The 17,488-nt window shown below is 53.5% G+C and overlaps 28 non-coding genes across 28 annotated transcripts; all 28 read right to left on the bottom strand.

The window, feature by feature from the left end:
- Positions 1–240: 240 nt before the first annotated feature.
- On the bottom strand, positions 241–359 carry LOC149530045 (5S ribosomal RNA). Its single transcript, XR_016359379.1, has one exon. It is a non-coding gene; the product is annotated as a 5S ribosomal RNA (ribosomal RNA).
- Positions 360–859: 500 nt separating this feature from the next.
- Positions 860–978, bottom strand: LOC149530044 (5S ribosomal RNA). Its single transcript, XR_016359547.1, has one exon. It is a non-coding gene; the product is annotated as a 5S ribosomal RNA (ribosomal RNA).
- A 500-nt stretch (positions 979–1,478) lies between these two features.
- LOC149530043 (5S ribosomal RNA) lies at positions 1,479–1,597 on the bottom strand. The gene has a single exon (XR_016359520.1). It is a non-coding gene; the product is annotated as a 5S ribosomal RNA (ribosomal RNA).
- A 500-nt stretch (positions 1,598–2,097) lies between these two features.
- Positions 2,098–2,216, bottom strand: LOC149530042 (5S ribosomal RNA). The gene has a single exon (XR_016359452.1). It is a non-coding gene; the product is annotated as a 5S ribosomal RNA (ribosomal RNA).
- A 500-nt stretch (positions 2,217–2,716) lies between these two features.
- On the bottom strand, positions 2,717–2,835 carry LOC149530041 (5S ribosomal RNA). Its single transcript, XR_016359382.1, has one exon. It is a non-coding gene; the product is annotated as a 5S ribosomal RNA (ribosomal RNA).
- Positions 2,836–3,335: 500 nt separating this feature from the next.
- LOC149530040 (5S ribosomal RNA) lies at positions 3,336–3,454 on the bottom strand. Its single transcript, XR_016359511.1, has one exon. It is a non-coding gene; the product is annotated as a 5S ribosomal RNA (ribosomal RNA).
- Positions 3,455–3,954: 500 nt separating this feature from the next.
- LOC149530039 (5S ribosomal RNA) lies at positions 3,955–4,073 on the bottom strand. Its single transcript, XR_016359510.1, has one exon. It is a non-coding gene; the product is annotated as a 5S ribosomal RNA (ribosomal RNA).
- Positions 4,074–4,573: 500 nt separating this feature from the next.
- Positions 4,574–4,692, bottom strand: LOC149530038 (5S ribosomal RNA). The gene has a single exon (XR_016359398.1). It is a non-coding gene; the product is annotated as a 5S ribosomal RNA (ribosomal RNA).
- A 500-nt stretch (positions 4,693–5,192) lies between these two features.
- On the bottom strand, positions 5,193–5,311 carry LOC149530037 (5S ribosomal RNA). Its single transcript, XR_016359491.1, has one exon. It is a non-coding gene; the product is annotated as a 5S ribosomal RNA (ribosomal RNA).
- Positions 5,312–5,811: 500 nt separating this feature from the next.
- LOC149530036 (5S ribosomal RNA) lies at positions 5,812–5,930 on the bottom strand. Its single transcript, XR_016359568.1, has one exon. It is a non-coding gene; the product is annotated as a 5S ribosomal RNA (ribosomal RNA).
- Positions 5,931–6,430: 500 nt separating this feature from the next.
- LOC149530035 (5S ribosomal RNA) lies at positions 6,431–6,549 on the bottom strand. Its single transcript, XR_016359361.1, has one exon. It is a non-coding gene; the product is annotated as a 5S ribosomal RNA (ribosomal RNA).
- A 500-nt stretch (positions 6,550–7,049) lies between these two features.
- LOC149530034 (5S ribosomal RNA) lies at positions 7,050–7,168 on the bottom strand. Its single transcript, XR_016359509.1, has one exon. It is a non-coding gene; the product is annotated as a 5S ribosomal RNA (ribosomal RNA).
- A 500-nt stretch (positions 7,169–7,668) lies between these two features.
- Positions 7,669–7,787, bottom strand: LOC149530033 (5S ribosomal RNA). Its single transcript, XR_016359541.1, has one exon. It is a non-coding gene; the product is annotated as a 5S ribosomal RNA (ribosomal RNA).
- A 500-nt stretch (positions 7,788–8,287) lies between these two features.
- On the bottom strand, positions 8,288–8,406 carry LOC149530032 (5S ribosomal RNA). The gene has a single exon (XR_016359464.1). It is a non-coding gene; the product is annotated as a 5S ribosomal RNA (ribosomal RNA).
- A 500-nt stretch (positions 8,407–8,906) lies between these two features.
- Positions 8,907–9,025, bottom strand: LOC149530031 (5S ribosomal RNA). Its single transcript, XR_016359561.1, has one exon. It is a non-coding gene; the product is annotated as a 5S ribosomal RNA (ribosomal RNA).
- Positions 9,026–9,525: 500 nt separating this feature from the next.
- On the bottom strand, positions 9,526–9,644 carry LOC149530030 (5S ribosomal RNA). Its single transcript, XR_016359479.1, has one exon. It is a non-coding gene; the product is annotated as a 5S ribosomal RNA (ribosomal RNA).
- Positions 9,645–10,144: 500 nt separating this feature from the next.
- Positions 10,145–10,263, bottom strand: LOC149530029 (5S ribosomal RNA). The gene has a single exon (XR_016359439.1). It is a non-coding gene; the product is annotated as a 5S ribosomal RNA (ribosomal RNA).
- A 500-nt stretch (positions 10,264–10,763) lies between these two features.
- Positions 10,764–10,882, bottom strand: LOC149530028 (5S ribosomal RNA). The gene has a single exon (XR_016359507.1). It is a non-coding gene; the product is annotated as a 5S ribosomal RNA (ribosomal RNA).
- A 500-nt stretch (positions 10,883–11,382) lies between these two features.
- Positions 11,383–11,501, bottom strand: LOC149530027 (5S ribosomal RNA). Its single transcript, XR_016359525.1, has one exon. It is a non-coding gene; the product is annotated as a 5S ribosomal RNA (ribosomal RNA).
- Positions 11,502–12,001: 500 nt separating this feature from the next.
- Positions 12,002–12,120, bottom strand: LOC149530026 (5S ribosomal RNA). Its single transcript, XR_016359571.1, has one exon. It is a non-coding gene; the product is annotated as a 5S ribosomal RNA (ribosomal RNA).
- A 500-nt stretch (positions 12,121–12,620) lies between these two features.
- Positions 12,621–12,739, bottom strand: LOC149530025 (5S ribosomal RNA). Its single transcript, XR_016359397.1, has one exon. It is a non-coding gene; the product is annotated as a 5S ribosomal RNA (ribosomal RNA).
- Positions 12,740–13,239: 500 nt separating this feature from the next.
- LOC149530024 (5S ribosomal RNA) lies at positions 13,240–13,358 on the bottom strand. The gene has a single exon (XR_016359490.1). It is a non-coding gene; the product is annotated as a 5S ribosomal RNA (ribosomal RNA).
- Positions 13,359–13,858: 500 nt separating this feature from the next.
- Positions 13,859–13,977, bottom strand: LOC149530023 (5S ribosomal RNA). The gene has a single exon (XR_016359567.1). It is a non-coding gene; the product is annotated as a 5S ribosomal RNA (ribosomal RNA).
- A 500-nt stretch (positions 13,978–14,477) lies between these two features.
- Positions 14,478–14,596, bottom strand: LOC149530022 (5S ribosomal RNA). Its single transcript, XR_016359358.1, has one exon. It is a non-coding gene; the product is annotated as a 5S ribosomal RNA (ribosomal RNA).
- A 500-nt stretch (positions 14,597–15,096) lies between these two features.
- Positions 15,097–15,215, bottom strand: LOC149530021 (5S ribosomal RNA). Its single transcript, XR_016359506.1, has one exon. It is a non-coding gene; the product is annotated as a 5S ribosomal RNA (ribosomal RNA).
- A 500-nt stretch (positions 15,216–15,715) lies between these two features.
- Positions 15,716–15,834, bottom strand: LOC149530020 (5S ribosomal RNA). Its single transcript, XR_016359530.1, has one exon. It is a non-coding gene; the product is annotated as a 5S ribosomal RNA (ribosomal RNA).
- A 500-nt stretch (positions 15,835–16,334) lies between these two features.
- LOC149530019 (5S ribosomal RNA) lies at positions 16,335–16,453 on the bottom strand. The gene has a single exon (XR_016359463.1). It is a non-coding gene; the product is annotated as a 5S ribosomal RNA (ribosomal RNA).
- Positions 16,454–16,953: 500 nt separating this feature from the next.
- Positions 16,954–17,072, bottom strand: LOC149530018 (5S ribosomal RNA). Its single transcript, XR_016359560.1, has one exon. It is a non-coding gene; the product is annotated as a 5S ribosomal RNA (ribosomal RNA).
- Positions 17,073–17,488: the final 416 nt, after the last annotated feature.

Raw genomic sequence — 17,488 nt, 5'->3', positions numbered from 1 at the left:
GCGCCGACCGTTTCCTCCCCATGGAGATTTCTTTGTTGAGCGACGCGAATTTTACGCCACCCTCAGTGCCCAGAATGCACCTTATCCAGCACTAAGAACGCGCCTTATCGGGCACTCGGAATGAACATGAGTCGGGGTGCGGGAGGTGAAGGAGATGGGCGATTGAAAATGGGCTTTGAGGAGCGCGAGTGCTGTCCCAATGCAACAATGACACGACCGGATGCTCGCAAAAGTGAAAGAAGGGCGCAACACCGGGACTTCCCGGGAGGTCACCCATCCCAGTACTACTCCGGCCCAAGCGCGCTTAACTGCGGAGTTCTGATGGGATCCGGTGCACTAACGCTGGTATGATCGCACCCAACACCAAACTCTCGCACCCTCGTCTTAGCGCATGCCTCATGGTGCAACCTTGTCTAGGACCCGCGTTATCGAGCACCCAGAATGCACGGGAGAGTAAAGAGCACTCCGACGCTAAGAACGCACCTTATCTGGCGCTCGAAAATTCCCACGTGGACAATTTGGAGAAGAACGGAGATGCGGGTCGAAGGTTATGGCCCTCGAAATTTCTTTGATCAATTTCCCCCATTCATATACGCTTTTATCACAAGAATCAACTGTTGCGCCGACCGTTTCCTCCCCATGGAGATTTCTTTGTTGAGCGACGCGAATTTTACGCCACCCTCAGTGCCCAGAATGCACCTTATCCAGCACTAAGAACGCGCCTTATCGGGCACTCGGAATGAACATGAGTCGGGGTGCGGGAGGTGAAGGAGATGGGCGATTGAAAATGGGCTTTGAGGAGCGCGAGTGCTGTCCCAATGCAACAATGACACGACCGGATGCTCGCAAAAGTGAAAGACGGGTGCAACACCGGGACTTCCCGGGAGGTCACCCATCCCAGTACTACTCCGGCCCGAGTGCGCTTAACTGCGGAGTTCTGATGGGATCCGGTGCACTAACGCTGGTATGATCGCACCCGACACCAAACTCTCGCACCCTCGTCTTAGCCCATGCCACATGGTGCAACCTTGTCTAGGACGCGCGTTATCGAGCACCCAGAATGCACGGGAGAGTAAAGAGCACTCCGACGCTAAGAACGCACCTTATCTGGCGCTCGAAAATTCCCATGTGGACAATTTGGAGAAGAACGGAGATGCGGGTCGAAGGTTATGGCCCTCGAAATTTCTTTGATCAATTTCCCCCATTCATATACGCTTTTATCACAAGAATCAACTGTTGCGCCGACCGTTTCCTCCCCATGGAGATTTCTTTGTTGAGCGACGCGAATTTTACGCCACCCTCAGTGCCCAGAATGCACCTTATCCAGCACTAAGAACGCGCCTTATCGGGCACTCGGAATGAACATGAGTCGGGGTGTGGGAGGTGAAGGAGATGGGCGATTGAAAATGGGCTTTGAGGAGCGCGAGTGCTGTCCCAATGCAACAATGACACGACCGGATGCTCGCAAAAGTGAAAGAGGGGTGCAACACCGGGACTTCCCGGGAGGTCACCCATCCCAGTACTACTTCGGCCCGAGCGCGCTTAACTGCGGAGTTCTGATGGGATCCGGTGCACTAACGCTGGTATGATCGCACCCGACACCAAACTCTCGCACCCTCGTCTTAGCCCATGCCTCATGGTGCAACCTTGTCTAGGATGCGCGTTATCGAGCACCCAGAATGCACGGGAGAGTAAAGAGCACTCCGACGCTAAGAACGCACCTTATTTGGCGCTCGAAAATTCCCACGTGGACAATTTGGAGAAGAACGGAGATGCGGGTCGAAGGTTATGGCCCTCGAAATTTCTTTGATCAATTTCCCCCATTCATATACGCTTTTATCACAAGAGTCAACTGTTGCGCCGACCGTTTCCTCCCCATGGAGATTTCTTTGTTGAGCGACGCGAATTTTACGCCACCCTCAGTGCCCAGAATGCACCTTATCCAGCACTAAGAACGCGCCTTATCGGGCACTCGGAATGAACATGAGTCGGGGTGCGGGAGGTGAAGGAGATGGGCGATTGAAAATGGGCTTTGAGGACCGCGAGTGCATTCCAAATGCAACAATGACACGACCGGATGCTCGCAAAAGTGAAAGAAGGGTGCAACACCGAGACTTCCCGGGAGGTCACCCATCCCAGTACTACTCCGGCCCAAGCGCGCTTAACTGCGGAGTTCTGATGGGATCCGGTGCATTAACGCTGGTATGATCGCAACCGACACCAAACTCTCGCACCCTCGTCTTAGCCCATGCCTCATGGTGCAACCTTGTCTAGGACGCGCGTTATCGAGCACCCAGAATGCACGGGAGATTAAAGAGCACTCCGACGCTAAGAACGCACCTTATCTGGCGCTCGAAAATTCCCACGTGGACAATTTGGAGAAGAACGGAGATGCGGGTCGAAGGTTATGGCCCTCGAAATTTCTTTGATCAATTTCCCCCATTCATATACGCTTTTATCACAAGAATCAACTGTTGCGCTGACCGTTTCCTCCCCATGGAGATTTCTTTGTTGAGCGACGCGAATTTTACGCCACCCTCAGTGCCCAGAATGCACCTTATCCAGCACTAAGAACGCGCCTTATTGGGCACTCGGAATGAACATCAGTCGGGGTGCGGGAGGTGAAGGAGATGGGCGATTGAAAATGGGCTTTGAGGAGCGCGAGTGCTGTCCCAATGCAACAATGACACGACCGGATGATCGCAAAAGAGAAAGAGGGGTGCAACACCGAGACTTCCCGGGAGGTCACCCATCCCAGTACTACTCCGGCCCAAGCGCGCTTAACTGCGGAGTTCTGATGGGATCCGGTGCACTAACGCTGGTATGATCGCACCCGACACCAAACTCTCGCACCCTCGTCTTAGCCCATGCCTCATGGTGCAACCTTGTCTAGGACGCGCGTTATCGAGCACCCAGAATGCACGGGAGAGTAAAGAGCACTCCGACGCTAAGAACGCACCTTATCCTGCGATCGAAAATTCCCACGTGGACAATTTGGAGATGAACGGAGATGCGGGTCGAAGGTTATGGCCCTCGAAATTTCTTTGATCAATTTCCCCCATTCATATACGCTTTTATCACAAGAATCAACTGTTGCGCCGACCGTTTCCTCCCCATGGAGATTTCTTTGTTGAGCGACGCGAATTTTATGCCACCCTCAGTGCCCAGAATGCACCTTATCCAGCACTAAGAACGCGCCTTATCGGGCACTCGGAATGAACATGAGTCGGGGTGCGGGAGGTGAAGGAGATGGGCGATTGAAAATGGGCTTTGAGGAGCGCGAGTGCTGTCCCAATGCAACAATGACACGACCGAATGCTCGCAAAAGTGAAAGAAGGGCGCAACACCGGGACTTCCCGGGAGGTCACCCATCCCAGTACTACTCCGGCCCAAGCGCGCTTAACTGCAGAGTTCTGATGGGATCCGGTGCACTAACGCTGGTATGATCGCACCCGACACCAAACTCTCGCACCCTCGTCTTAGCCCATGCCTCATGGTGCAACCTTGTCTAGGACGCGCGTTATCGAGCACCCAGAATGCACGGGAGAGTAAAGAGCACTCCGACGCTAAGAACGCACCTTATCTGGTGCTCGAAAATTCCCACGTGGACAATTTGGAGAAGAACGGAGATGCGGGTCGAAGGTTATGGCCCTCGAAATTTCTTTGATCAATTTCCCCCATTCATATACGCTTTTATCACAAGAATCAACTGTTGCGCCGACCGTTTCCTCCCCATGGAGATTTCTTTGTTGAGCGACGCGAATTTTACGCCACCCTCAGTGCCCAGAATGCACCTTATCCAGCACTAAGAACGCGCCTTATCGGGCACTCGGAATGAACATTAGTCGGGGTGCGGGAGGTGAAGGAGATGGGCGATTGAAAATGGTCTTTGAGGAGCGCGAGTGCTGTCCCAATGCAACAATGACACGACCGGATGCTCGCAAAAGTGAAAGAAGGGCGCAACACCGGGACTTCCCGGGAGGTCACCCATCCCAGTACTACTCCGGCCCAAGCGCGCTTAACTGCAGAGTTCTGATGGGATCCGGTGCACTAACGCTGGTATGATCGCACCCGACACCAAACTCTCGCACCCTCGTCTTAGCCCATGCCTCATGGTGCAACCTTGTCTAGGACGCGCGTTATCGAGCACCCAGAATGCACGGGAGAGTAAAGAGCACTCCGACGCTAAGAACGCACCTTATCTGGCGTTCAAAAATTCCCACGTGGACAATTTGGAGAAGAACGGAGATGCGGGTCGAAGGTTATGGCCCTCGAAATTTCTTTGATCAATTTCCCCCATTCATATACGCTTTTATCACAAGAATCAACTGTTGCGCCGACCGTTTCCTCCCCATGGAGATTTCTTTGTTGAGCGACGCGAATTTTACGCCACCCTCAGTGGCCAGAATGCACCTTATCCAGCACTAAGAACACGCCTTATCGGGCACTCGGAATGAACATGAGTCGGGGTGCGGGAGGTGAAGGAGATGGGCGATTGAAAATGGGCTTTGAGGAGCGCGAGTGCTGTCCCAATGCAACAATGACACGACCGGATGCTCGCAAAAGTGAAAGAAGGGCGCAACACCGGGACTTCTCGGGAGGTCACCCATCCCAGTACTACTCCGGCCCAAGCGCGCTTAACTGCGGAGTTCTGATGGGATCCGGTGCACTAACGCTGGTATGATCGCACCCGACACCAAACTCTCGCACCCTCGTCTTAGCCCATGCCTCATGGTGCAACCTTGTCTAGGACGCGCGTTATCGAGCACCCAGAATGCACGGGAGAGTAAAGAGCACTCCGACGCTAAGAACGCACCTTATCTGGCGCTCGAAAATTCCCACGTGGACAATTTGGAGAAGAACGGAGATGCGGGTCGAAGGTTATGGCCCTCGAAATTTCTTTGATCAATTTCCCCCATTCATATACGCTTTTATCACAAGAATCAACTGTTGCGCCGACCGTTTCCTCCCCATGGAGATTTCTTTGTTGAGCGACGCGAATTTTACGCCACCCTCAGTGCCCAGAATGCACCTTATCCAGCACTAAGAACGCGCCTTATCGGGCACTCGGAATGAACATGAGTCGGGGTGCGGGAGGTGAAGGAGATGGGCGATTGAAAATGGGCTTTGAGGAGCGCGAGTGCTGTCCCAATGCAACAATGACACGACCGGATGCTCGCAAAAGTGAAAGAGGGGTGCAACACCGGGACTACCCGGGAGGTCACCCATCCCAGTACTACTCCGGCCCGAGCGCGCTTAACTGCGGAGTTCTGATGGGATCCGGTGCACTAACGCTGGTATGATCGCACCCGACACCAAACTCTCGCACCCTCGTCTTAGCCCATGCCTCATGGTGCAACCTTGTCTAGGACGCGCGTTATCGAGCACCCAGAATGCACGGGAGAGTAAAGAGCACTCCGACGCTAAGAACGCACCTTATTTGGCGCTCGCAAATTCCCACGTGGACAATTTGGAGAAGAACGGAGATGCGGGTCGAAGGTTATGGACCTCGAAATTTCTTTGATCAATTTCCCCCATTCATATACGCTTTTATCACAAGAGTCAACTGTTGCGCCGACCGTTTCCTCCCCATGGAGATTTCTTTGTTGAGCGACGCGAATTTTACGCCACCCGCAGTGCCCAGAATGCACCTTATCCAGCACTAAGAACGCGCCTTATCGGGCACTCGGAATGAACATGAGTCGGGGTGCGGGAGGTGAAGGAGATGGGCGATTGAAAATGGGCTTTGAGGACCGCGAGTGCATTCCAAATGCAACAATGACATGACCGGATGCTCGCAAAAGTGAAAGAGGGGTGCAACACCGGGACTTCCCGGGAGGTCACCCATCCCAGTACTACTCCGGCCCAAGCGCGCTTAACTGCGAAGTTCTGATGGGATCCGGTGCATTAACGCTGGGATGATCGCAACCGACACCAAACTCTCGCACCCTCGTCTTAGCCCATGCCTCATGGTGCAACCTTGTCTAGGACGCGCTTTATCGAGCACCCAGAATGCACGGGAGATTAAAGAGCACTCCGACGCTAAGAACGCACCTTATCTGGCGCTCGAAAATTCCCACGTGGACAATTTGGAGAAGAACGGAGATGCGGGTCGAAGGTTATGGCCCTCGAAATTTCTTTGATCAATTTCCCCCATTCATATACGCTTTTATCACAAGAATCAATTGTTGCGCCGACCGTTTCCTCCCCATGGAGATTTCTTTGTTGAGCGACGCGAATTTTACGCCACCCTCAGTGCCCAGAATGCACCTTATCCAGCACTAAGAACGCGCCTTATCGGGCACTCGGAATGAACATGAGTCGTGGTGCGGGAGTTGAAGGAGATGGGCGATTGAAAATGGGCTTTGAGGAGCGCGAGTGCTGTCCCAATGCAACAATGACACGACAGGATGCTCGCAAAAGAGAAAGAGGGGTGCAACACCGGGACTTCCCGAGAGGTCACCCATCCCAGTACTACTCCGGCCCAAGCGCGCTTAACTGCGGAGATCTGATGGGATCCGGTGCACTAACGCTGGTATGATCGCACCCGACACCAAACTCTCGCACCCTCGTCTTAGCCCATGCCTCATGGTGCAACCTTGTCTAGGACGCGCGTTATCGAGCACCCAGAATGCACGGGAGAGTAAAGAGCACTCCGACGCTAAGAACGCACCTTATCTGGCGATCGAAAATTCCCACGTGGACAATTTGGAGATGAACGGAGATGCGGGTCGAAGGTTATGGCCCTCGAAATTTCTTTGATCAATTTCCCCCATTCATATACGCTTTTATCACAAGAATCAACTGTTGCGCCGACCGTTTCCTCCCCATGGAGATTTCTTTGTTGAGCGACGCGAATTTTATGCCACCCTCAGTGCCCAGAATGCACCTTATCCAGCACTAAGAACGCGCCTTATCGGGCACTCGGAATGAACATGAGTCGGGGTGCGGGAGGTGAAGGAGATGGGCGATTGAAAATGGGCTTTGAGGAGCGCGAGTGCTGTCCCAATGCAACAATGACACGACCGGATGCTCGCAAAAGTGAAAGAAGGGCGCAACACCGGGACTTCCCGGGAGGTCACCCATCCCAGTACTACTCCGGCCCAAGCGCGCTTAACTGCAGAGTTCTGATGGGATCCGGTGCACTAACGCTGGTATGATCGCACCCGACACCAAACTCTCGCACCCTCGTCTTAGCCCATGCCTCATGGTGCAACCTTGTCTAGGACGCGCGTTATCGAGCACCCAGAATGCACGGGAGAGTAAAGAGCACTCCGACGCTAAGAACGCACCTTATCTGGCGCTCGAAAATTCCCACGTGGACAATTTGGAGAAGAACGGAGATGCGGGTCGAAGGTTATGGCCCTCGAAATTTCTTTGATCAATTTCCCCCATTCATATACGCTTTTATCACAAGAATCAACTGTTGCGCCGACCGTTTCCTCCCCATGGAGATTTCTTTGTTGAGCGACGCAAATTTTACGCCACCCTCAGTGCCGAGAATGCACCTTATCCAGCACTAAGAACGCGCCTTATCGGGCACTCGGAATGAACATGAGTCGGGGTGCGGGAGGTGAAGGAGATGGGCGATTGAAAATGGGTTTTGAGGAGCACGAGTGCTGTCCCAATGCAACAATGACACGACCGGATGCTCGCAAAAGAGAAAGAGGGGTGCAACACCGGGACTTCCCGGGAGGTCACCCATCCCAGTACTACTCCGGCCCAAGCGCGCTTAACTGCGGAGTTCTGATGGGATCCGGTGCACTAACGCTGGTATGATCGCACCCGACACCAAACTCTCGCACCCTCGTCTTAGCCCATGCCTCATGGTGCAACCTTGTCTAGGACGCGCGTTATCGAGCACCCAGAATGCACGGGAGAGTAAAGAGCACTCCGACGCTAAGAACGCACCTTATCTGGCGATCGAAAATTCCCACGTGGACAATTTGGAGATGAACGGAGATGCGGGTCGAAGGTTATGGCCCTCGAAATTTCTTTGATCAATTTCCCCCATTCATATACGCTTTTATCACAAGAATCAACTGTTGCGCCGACCGTTTCCTCCCCATGGAGATTTCTTTGTTGAGCGACGCGAATTTTACGCCACCCTCAGTGCCCAGAATGCACCTTATCCAGCACTAAGAACGCGCCTTATCGGGCACTCGGAATGAACATGAGTCGGGGTGCGGGAGGTGAAGGAGATGGGCGATTGAAAATGGGCTTTGAGGAGCGCGAGTGCTGTCCCAATGCAACAATGACACGACCGGATGCTCGCAAAAGTGAAAGAAGGGCGCAACACCGGGACTTCCCGGGAGGTCACCCATCCCAGTACTACTCCGGCCCAAGCGCACTTAACTGCGGAGTTCTGATGGGATCCGGTGCACTAACGCTGGTATGATCGCACCCAACACCAAACTCTCGCACCCTCGTGTTAGCGCATGCCTCATGGTGCAACCTTGTCTAGGACCCGCGTTATCGAGCACCCAGAATGCACGGGAGAGTAAAGAGCACTCCGACGCTAAGAACGCACCTTATCTGGCGCTCGAAAATTCCCACGTGGACAATTTGGAGAAGAACGGAGATGCGGGTCGAAGGTTATGGCCCTCGAAATTTCTTTGATCAATTTCCCCCATTCATATACGCTTTTATCACAAGAATCAACTGTTGCGCCGACCGTTTCCTCCCCATGGAGATTTCTTTGTTGAGCGACGCGAATTTTACGCCACCCTCAGTGCCCAGAATGCACCTTATCCAGCACTAAGAACGCGCCTTATCGGGCACTCGGAATGAACATGAGTCGGGGTGCGGGAGGTGAAGGAGATGGGCGATTGAAAATGGGCTTTGAGGAGCGCGAGTGCTGTCCCAATGCAACAATGACACGACCGGATGCTCGCAAAAGTGAAAGACGGGTGCAACATCGGGACTTCCCGGGAGGTCACCCATCCCAGTACTACTCCGGCCCGAGCGCGCTTAACTGCGGAGTTCTGATGGGATCCGGTGCACTAACGCTGGTATGATCGCACCCGACACCAAACTCTCGCACCCTCGTCTTAGCCCATGCCTCATGGTGCAACCTTGTCTAGGACGCGCGTTATCGAGCACCCAGAATGCACGGGAGAGTAAAGAGCACTCCGACGCTAAGAACGCACCTTATTTGGCGCTCGAAAATTCCCACGTGGACAATTTGGAGAAGAACGGAGATGCGGGTCGAAGGTTATGGCCCTCGAAATTTCTTTGATCAATTTCCCCCATTCATATACGCTTTTATCACAAGAGTCAACTGTTGCGCCGACCGTTTCCTCCCCATGGAGATTTCTTTGTTGAGCGACGCGAATTTTACGCCACCCTCAGTGCCCAGAATGCACCTTATCCAGCACTAAGAACGCGCCTTATCGGGCACTCGGAATGAACATGAGTCGGGGTGCGGGACGTGAAGGAGATGGGCGATTGAAAATGGGCTTTAAGGACCGCGAGTGCATTCCAAATGCAACAATGACATGACCGGATGCTCGCAAAAGTGAAAGAGGGGTGCAACACCGGGACTTCCCGGGAGGTCACCCATCCCAGTACTACTCCGGCCCAAGTGCGCTTAACTGCGGAGTTCTGATGGGATCCGGTGCATTAACGCCGGTATGATCGCAACCGACACCAAACTCTCGCACCCTCGTCTTAGCCCATGCCTCATGGTGCAACCTTGTCTAGGACGCGCGTTATCGAGCACCCAGAATGCACGGGAGATTAAAGAGCACTCCGACGCTAAGAACGCACCTTATCTGGCGCTCGAAAATTCCCACGTGGACAATTTGGAGAAGAACGGAGATGCGGGTCGAAGGTTATGGCCCTCGAAATTTCTTTGATCAATTTCCCCCATTCATATACGCTTTTATCACAAGAATCAACTGTTGCGCCGACCGTTTCCTCCCCATGGAGATTTCTTTGTTGAGCGACGCGAATTTTACGCCACCCTCAGTGCCCAGAATGCACCTTATCCAGCACTAAGAACGCGCCTTATCGGGCACTCGGAATGAACATGAGTCGGGGTGTGGGAGGTGAAGGAGATGGGCGATTGAAAATGGGCTTTGAGGACCGCGAGTGCTGTCCCAATGCAACAATGACACGACAGGATGCTCGCAAAAGAGAAAGAGGGGTGCAACACCGGGACTTCCCAGGAGGTCACCCATCCCAGTACTACTCCGGCCCAAGCGCGCTTAACTGCGGAGTTCTGATGGGATCCGGTGCACTAACGCTGGTATGATCGCACCCGACACCAAACTCTCGCACCCTCGTCTTAGCCCATGCCTCATGGTGCAACCTTGTCTAGGACGCGCGTTATCGAGCACCCAGAATGCACGGGAGAGTAAAGAGCACTCCGACGCTAAGAACGCACCTTATCTGGCGATCGAAAATTCCCACGTGGACAATTTGGAGATGAACGGAGATGCGGGTCGAAGGTTATGGCCCTCGAAATTTCTTTGATCAATTTCCCCCATTCATATACGCTTTTATCACAAGAATCAACTGTTGCGCCGACCGTTTCCTCCCCATGGAGATTTCTTTGTTGAGCGACGCGAATTTTACGCCACCCTCAGTGCCCAGAATGCACCTTATCCAGCACTAAGAACGCGCCTTATCGGGCACTCGGAATGAACATGAGTCGGGGTGCGGGAGGTGAAGGAGATGGGCGATTGAAAATGGGCTTTGAGGAGCGCGAGTGCTGTCCCAATGCAACAATGACACGACCGGATGCTCGCAAAAGTGAAAGAAGGGCGCAACACCGGGACTTCCCGGGAGGTCACCCATCCCAGTACTACTCCGGCCCAAGCGCGCTTAACTGCAGAGTTCTGATGGGATCCGGTGCACTAACGCTGGTATGATCGCACCCGACACCAAACTCTCGCACCCTCGTCTTAGCCCATGCCTCATGGTGCAACCTTGTCTAGGACGCGCGTTATCGAGCACCCAGAATGCACGGGAGAGTAAAGAGCACTCCGACGCTAAGAACGCACCTTATCTGGCGCTCGAAAATTCCCACGTGGACAATTTGGAGAAGAACGGAGATGCGGGTCGAAGGTTATGGCCCTCGAAATTTCTTTGATCAATTTCCCCCATTCATATACGCTTTTATCACAAGAATCAACTGTTGCGCCGACCGTTTCCTCCCCATGGAGATTTCTTTGTTGAGCGACGCGAATTTTACGCCACCCTCAGTGCCCAGAATGCACCTTATCCAGCACTAAGAACGCGCCTTATCGGGCACTCGGAATGAACATGAGTCGGGGTGCGGGAGGTGAAGGAGATGGGCGATTGAAAATGGGCTTTGAGGAGCGCGAGTGCTGTCCCAATGCAACAATGACACGACCGAATGCTCGCAAAAGTGAAAGAAGGGCGCAACACCGGGACTTCCCGAGAGGTCACCCATCCCAGTACTACTCCGGCCCAAGCGCGCTTAACTGCAGAGTTCTGATGGGATCCGGTGCACTAACGCTGGTATGATCGCACCCGACACCAAACTCTCGCACCCTCGTCTTAGCCCATGCCTCATGGTGCAACCTTGTCTAGGACGCGCGTTATCGAGCACCCAGAATGCACGGGAGAGTAAAGAGCACTCCGACGCTAAGAACGCACCTTATCTGGTGCTCGAAAATTCCCACGTTGACAATTTGGAGAAGAACGGAGATGCGGGTCGAAGGTTATGGCCCTCGAAATTTCTTTGATCAATTTCCCCCATTCATATACGCTTTTATCACAAGAATCAACTGTTGCGCCGACCGTTTCCTCCCCATGGAGATTTCTTTGTTGAGCGACGCGAATTTTACGCCACCCTCAGTGCCCAGAATGCACCTTATCCAGCACTAAGAACGCGCCTTATCGGGCACTCGGAATGAACATGAGTCGGGGTGCGGGAGGTGAAGGAGATGGGCGATTGAAAATGGTCTTTGAGGAGCGCGAGTGCTGTCCCAATGCAACAATGACACGACCGGATGCTCGCAAAAGTGAAAGAAGGGCACAACACCGGGACTTCCCGGGAGGTCACCCATCCCAGTACTACTCCGGCCCAAGCGCGCTTAACTGCAGAGTTCTGATGGGATCCGGTGCACTAACGCTGGTATGATCGCACCCGACACCAAACTCTCGCACCCTCGTCTTAGCCCATGCCTCATGGTGCAACCTTGTCTAGGACGCGCGTTATCGAGCACCCAGAATGCACGGGAGAGTAAAGAGCACTCCGACGCTAAGAACGCACCTTATCTGGCGCTCAAAAATTCCCACGTGGACAATTTGGAGAAGAACGGAGATGCGGGTCGAAGGTTATGGCCCTCGAAATTTCTTTGATCAATTTCCCCCATTCATATACGCTTTTATCACAAGAATCAACTGTTGCGCCGACCGTTTCCTCCCCATGGAGATTTCTTTGTTGAGCGACGCGAATTTTACGCCACCCTCAGTGGCCAGAATGCACCTTATCCAGCACTAAGAACACGCCTTATCGGGCACTCGGAATGAACATGAGTCGGGGTGCGGGAGGTGAAGGAGATGGGCGATTGAAAATGGGCTTTGAGGAGCGCGAGTGCTGTCCCAATGCAACAATGACACGACCGGATGCTCGCAAAAGTGAAAGAAGGGCGCAACACCGGGACTTCTCGGGAGGTCACCCATCCCAGTACTACTCCGGCCCAAGCGCGCTTAACTGCGGAGTTCTGATGGGATCCGGTGCACTAACGCTGGTATGATCGCACCCGACACCAAACTCTCGCACCCTCGTCTTAGCCCATGCCTCATGGTGCAACCTTGTCTAGGACGCGCGTTATCGAGCACCCAGAATGCACGGGAGAGTAAAGAGCACTCCAACGCTAAGAACGCACCTTATCTGGCGCTCGAAAATTCCCACGTGGACAATTTGGAGAAGAACGGAGATGCGGGTCGAAGGTTATGGCCCTCGAAATTTCTTTGATCAATTTCCCCCATTCATATACGCTTTTATCACAAGAATCAACTGTTGCGCCGACCGTTTCCTCCCCATGGAGATTTCTTTGTTGAGCGACGCGAATTTTACGCCACCCTCAGTGCCCAGAATGCACCTTATCCAGCACTAAGAACGCGCCTTATCGGGCACTCGGAATGAACATGAGTCGGGGTGCGGGAGGTGAAGGAGATGGGCGATTGAAAATGGGCTTTGAGGAGCGCGAGTGCTGTCCCAATGCAACAATGACACGACCGGATGCTCGCAAAAGTGAAAGAGGGGTGCAACACCGGGACTACCCGGGAGGTCACCCATCCCAGTACTACTCCGGCCCGAGCGCGCTTAACTGCGGAGTTCTGATGGGATCCGGTGCACTAACGCTGGTATGATCGCACCCGACACCAAACTCTCGCACCCTCGTCTTAGCCCATGCCTCATGGTGCAACCTTGTCTAGGACGCGCGTTATCGAGCACCCAGAATGCACGGGAGAGTAAAGAGCACTCCGACGCTAAGAACGCACCTTATTTGGCGCTCGCAAATTCCCACGTGGACAATTTGGAGAAGAACGGAGATGCGGGTCGAAGGTTATGGACCTCGAAATTTCTTTGATCAATTTCCCCCATTCATATACGCTTTTATCACAAGAGTCAACTGTTGCGCCGACCGTTTCCTCCCCATGGAGATTTCTTTGTTGAGCGACGCGAATTTTACGCAACCCGCAGTGCCCAGAATGCACCTTATCCAGCACTAAGAACGCGCCTTATCGGGCACTCGGAATGAACATGAGTCGGGGTGCGGGAGGTGAAGGAGATGGGCGATTGAAAATGGGCTTTGAGGACCGCGAGTGCATTCCAAATGCAACAATGACATGACCGGATGCTCGCAAAAGTGAAAGAGGGGTGCAACACCGGGACTTCCCGGGAGGTCACCCATCCCAGTACTACTCCGGCCCAAGCGCGCTTAACTGCGAAGTTCTGATGGGATCCGGTGCATTAACGCTGGGATGATCGCAACCGACACCAAACTCTCGCACCCTCGTCTTAGCCCATGCCTCATGGTGCAACCTTGTCTAGGACGCGCTTTATCGAGCACACAGAATGCACGGGAGATTAAAGAGCACTCCGACGCTAAGAACGCACCTTATCTGGCGCTCGAAAATTCCCACGTGGACAATTTGGAGAAGAACGGAGATGCGGGTCGAAGGTTATGGCCCTCGAAATTTCTTTGATCAATTTCCCCCATTCATATACGCTTTTATCACAAGAATCAATTGTTGCGCCGACCGTTTCCTCCCCATGGAGATTTCTTTGTTGAGCGACGCGAATTTTACGCCACCCTCAGTGCCCAGAATGCACCTTATCCAGCACTAAGAACGCGCCTTATCGGGCACTCGGAATGAACATGAGTCGGGGTGCGGGAGGTGAAGGAGATGGGCGATTGAAAATGGGCTTTGAGGAGCGCGAGTGCTGTCCCAATGCAACAATGACACGACAGGATGCTCGCAAAAGAGAAAGAGGGGTGCAACACCGGGACTTCCCGGGAGGTCACCCATCCCAGTACTACTCCGGCCCAAGCGCGCTTAACTGCGGAGATCTGATGGGATCCGGTGCACTAACGCTGGTATGATCGCACCCGACACCAAACTCTCGCACCCTCGTCTTAGCCCATGCCTCATGGTGCAACCTTGTCTAGGACGCGCGTTATCGAGCACCCAGAATGCACGGGAGAGTAAAGAGCACTCCGACGCTAAGAACGCACCTTATCTGGCGATCGAAAATTCCCACGTGGACAATTTGGAGATGAACGGAGATGCGGGTCGAAGGTTATGGCCCTCGAAATTTCTTTGATCAATTTCCCCCATTCATATACGCTTTTATCACAAGAATCAACTGTTGCGCCGACCGTTTCCTCCCCATGGAGATTTCTTTGTTGAGCGACGCGAATTTTACGCCACCCTCAGTGCCCAGAATGCACCTTATCCAGCACTAAGAACGCGCCTTATCGGGCACTCGGAATGAACATGAGTCGGGGTGCGGGAGGTGAAGGAGATGGGCGATTGAAAATGGGCTTTGAGGAGCGCGAGTGCTGTCCCAATGAAACAATGACACGACCGGATGCTCGCAAAAGTGAAAGAAGGGCGCAACACCGGGACTTCCCGGGAGGTCACCCATCCCAGTACTACTCCGGCCCAAGCGCGCTTAACTGCAGAGTTCTGATGGGATCCGGTGCACTAACGCTGGTATGATCGCACCCGACACCAAACTCTCGCACCCTCGTCTTAGCCCATGCCTCATGGTGCAACCTTGTCTAGGACGCGCGTTATCGAGCACCCAGAATGCACAGGAGAGTAAAGAGCACTCCGACGCTAAGAACGCACCTTATCTGGCGCTCGAAAATTCCCACGTGGACAATTTGGAGAAGAACGGAGATGCGGGTCGAAGGTTATGGCCCTCGAAATTTCTTTGATCAATTTCCCCCATTCATATACGCTTTTATCACAAGAATCAACTGTTGCGCCGACCGTTTCCTCCCCATGGAGATTTCTTTGTTGAGCGACGCAAATTTTACGCCACCCTCAGTGCCCAGAATGCACCTTATCCAGCACTAAGAACGCGCCTTATCGGGCACTCGGAATGAACATGAGTCGGGGTGCGGGAGGTGAAGGAGATGGGCGATTGAAAATGGGCTTTGAGGAGCACGAGTGCTGTCCCAATGCAACAATGACACGACCGGATGCTCGCAAAAGAGAAAGAGGGGTGCAACACCGGGACTTCCCGGGAGGTCACCCATCCCAGTACTACTCCGGCCCAAGCGCGCTTAACTGCGGAGTTCTGATGGGATCCGGTGCACTAACGCTGGTATGATCGCACCCGACACCAAACTCTCGCACCCTCGTCTTAGCCCATGCCTCATGGTGCAACCTTGTCTAGGACGCGCGTTATCGAGCACCCAGAATGCACGGGAGAGTAAAGAGCACTCCGACGCTAAGAACGCACCTTATCTGGCGATCGAAAATTCCCACGTGGACAATTTGGAGATGAACGGAGATGCGGGTCGAAGGTTATGGCCCTCGAAATTTCTTTGATCAATTTCCCCCATTCATATACGCTTTTATCACAAGAATCAACTGTTGCGCCGACCGTTTCCTCCCCATGGAGATTTCTTTGTTGAGCGACGCGAATTTTACGCCACCCTCAGTGCCCAGAATGCACCTTATCCAGCACTAAGAACGCGCCTTATCGGGCACTCGGAATGAACATGAGTCGGGGTGCGGGAGGTGAAGGAGATGGGCGATTGAAAATGGGCTTTGAGGAGCGCGAGTGCTGTCCCAATGCAACAATGACACGACCGGATGCTCGCAAAAGTGAAAGAAGGGCGCAACACCGGGACTTCCCGGGAGGTCACCCATCCCAGTACTACTCCGGCCCAAGCGCACTTAACTGCGGAGTTCTGATGGGATCCGGTGCACTAACGCTGGTATGATCGCACCCAACACCAAACTCTCGCACCCTCGTGTTAGCGCATGCCTCATGGTGCAACCTTGTCTAGGACCCGCGTTATCGAGCACCCAGAATGCACGGGAGAGTAAAGAGCACTCCGACGCTAAGAACGCACCTTATCTGGCGCTCGAAAATTCCCACGTGGACAATTTGGAGAAGAACGGAGATGCGGGTCGAAGGTTATGGCCCTCGAAATTTCTTTGATCAATTTCCCCCATTCATATACGCTTTTATCACAAGAATCAACTGTTGCGCCGACCGTTTCCTCCCCATGGAGATTTCTTTGTTGAGCGACGCGAATTTTACGCCACCCTCAGTGCCCAGAATGCACCTTATCCAGCACTAAGAACGCGCCTTATCGGGCACTCGGAATGAACATGAGTCGGGGTGCGGGAGGTGAAGGAGATGGGCGATTGAAAATGGGCTTTGAGGAGCGCGAGTGCTGTCCCAATGCAACAATGACACGACCGGATGCTCGCAAAAGTGAAAGACGGGTGCAACATCGGGACTTCCCGGGAGGTCACCCATCCCAGTACTACTCCGGCCCGAGCGCGCTTAACTGCGGAGTTCTGATGGGATCCGGTGCACTAACGCTGGTATGATCGCACCCGACACCAAACTCTCGCACCCTCGTCTTAGCCCATGCCTCATGGTGCAACCTTGTCTAGGACGCGCGTTATCGAGCACCCAGAATGCACGGGAGAGTAAAGAGCACTCCGACGCTAAGAACGCACCTTATTTGGCGCTCGAAAATTCCCACGTGGACAATTTGGAGAAGAACGGAGATGCGGGTCGAAGGTTATGGCCCTCGAAATTTCTTTGATCAATTTCCCCCATTCATATACGCTTTTATCACAAGAGTCAACTGTTGCGCCGACCGTTTCCTCCCCATGGAGATTTCTTTGTTGAGCGACGCGAATTTTACGCCACCCTCAGTGCCCAGAATGCACCTTATCCAGCACTAAGAACGCGCCTTATCGGGCACTCGGAATGAACATGAGTCGGGGTGCGGGACGTGAAGGAGAT

Source organism: Cupressus sempervirens, chromosome 11 (assembly GCF_028749045.1).
Source record: "Cupressus sempervirens isolate cs-2001-9-10 chromosome 11, ASM2874904v1, whole genome shotgun sequence".
Lineage (NCBI taxonomy): Eukaryota > Viridiplantae > Streptophyta > Pinopsida > Cupressales > Cupressaceae > Cupressus > Cupressus sempervirens.
Note: the sequence above shows the minus strand (reverse complement) of the source record. Positions and strands in the feature narration are given on the sequence as shown.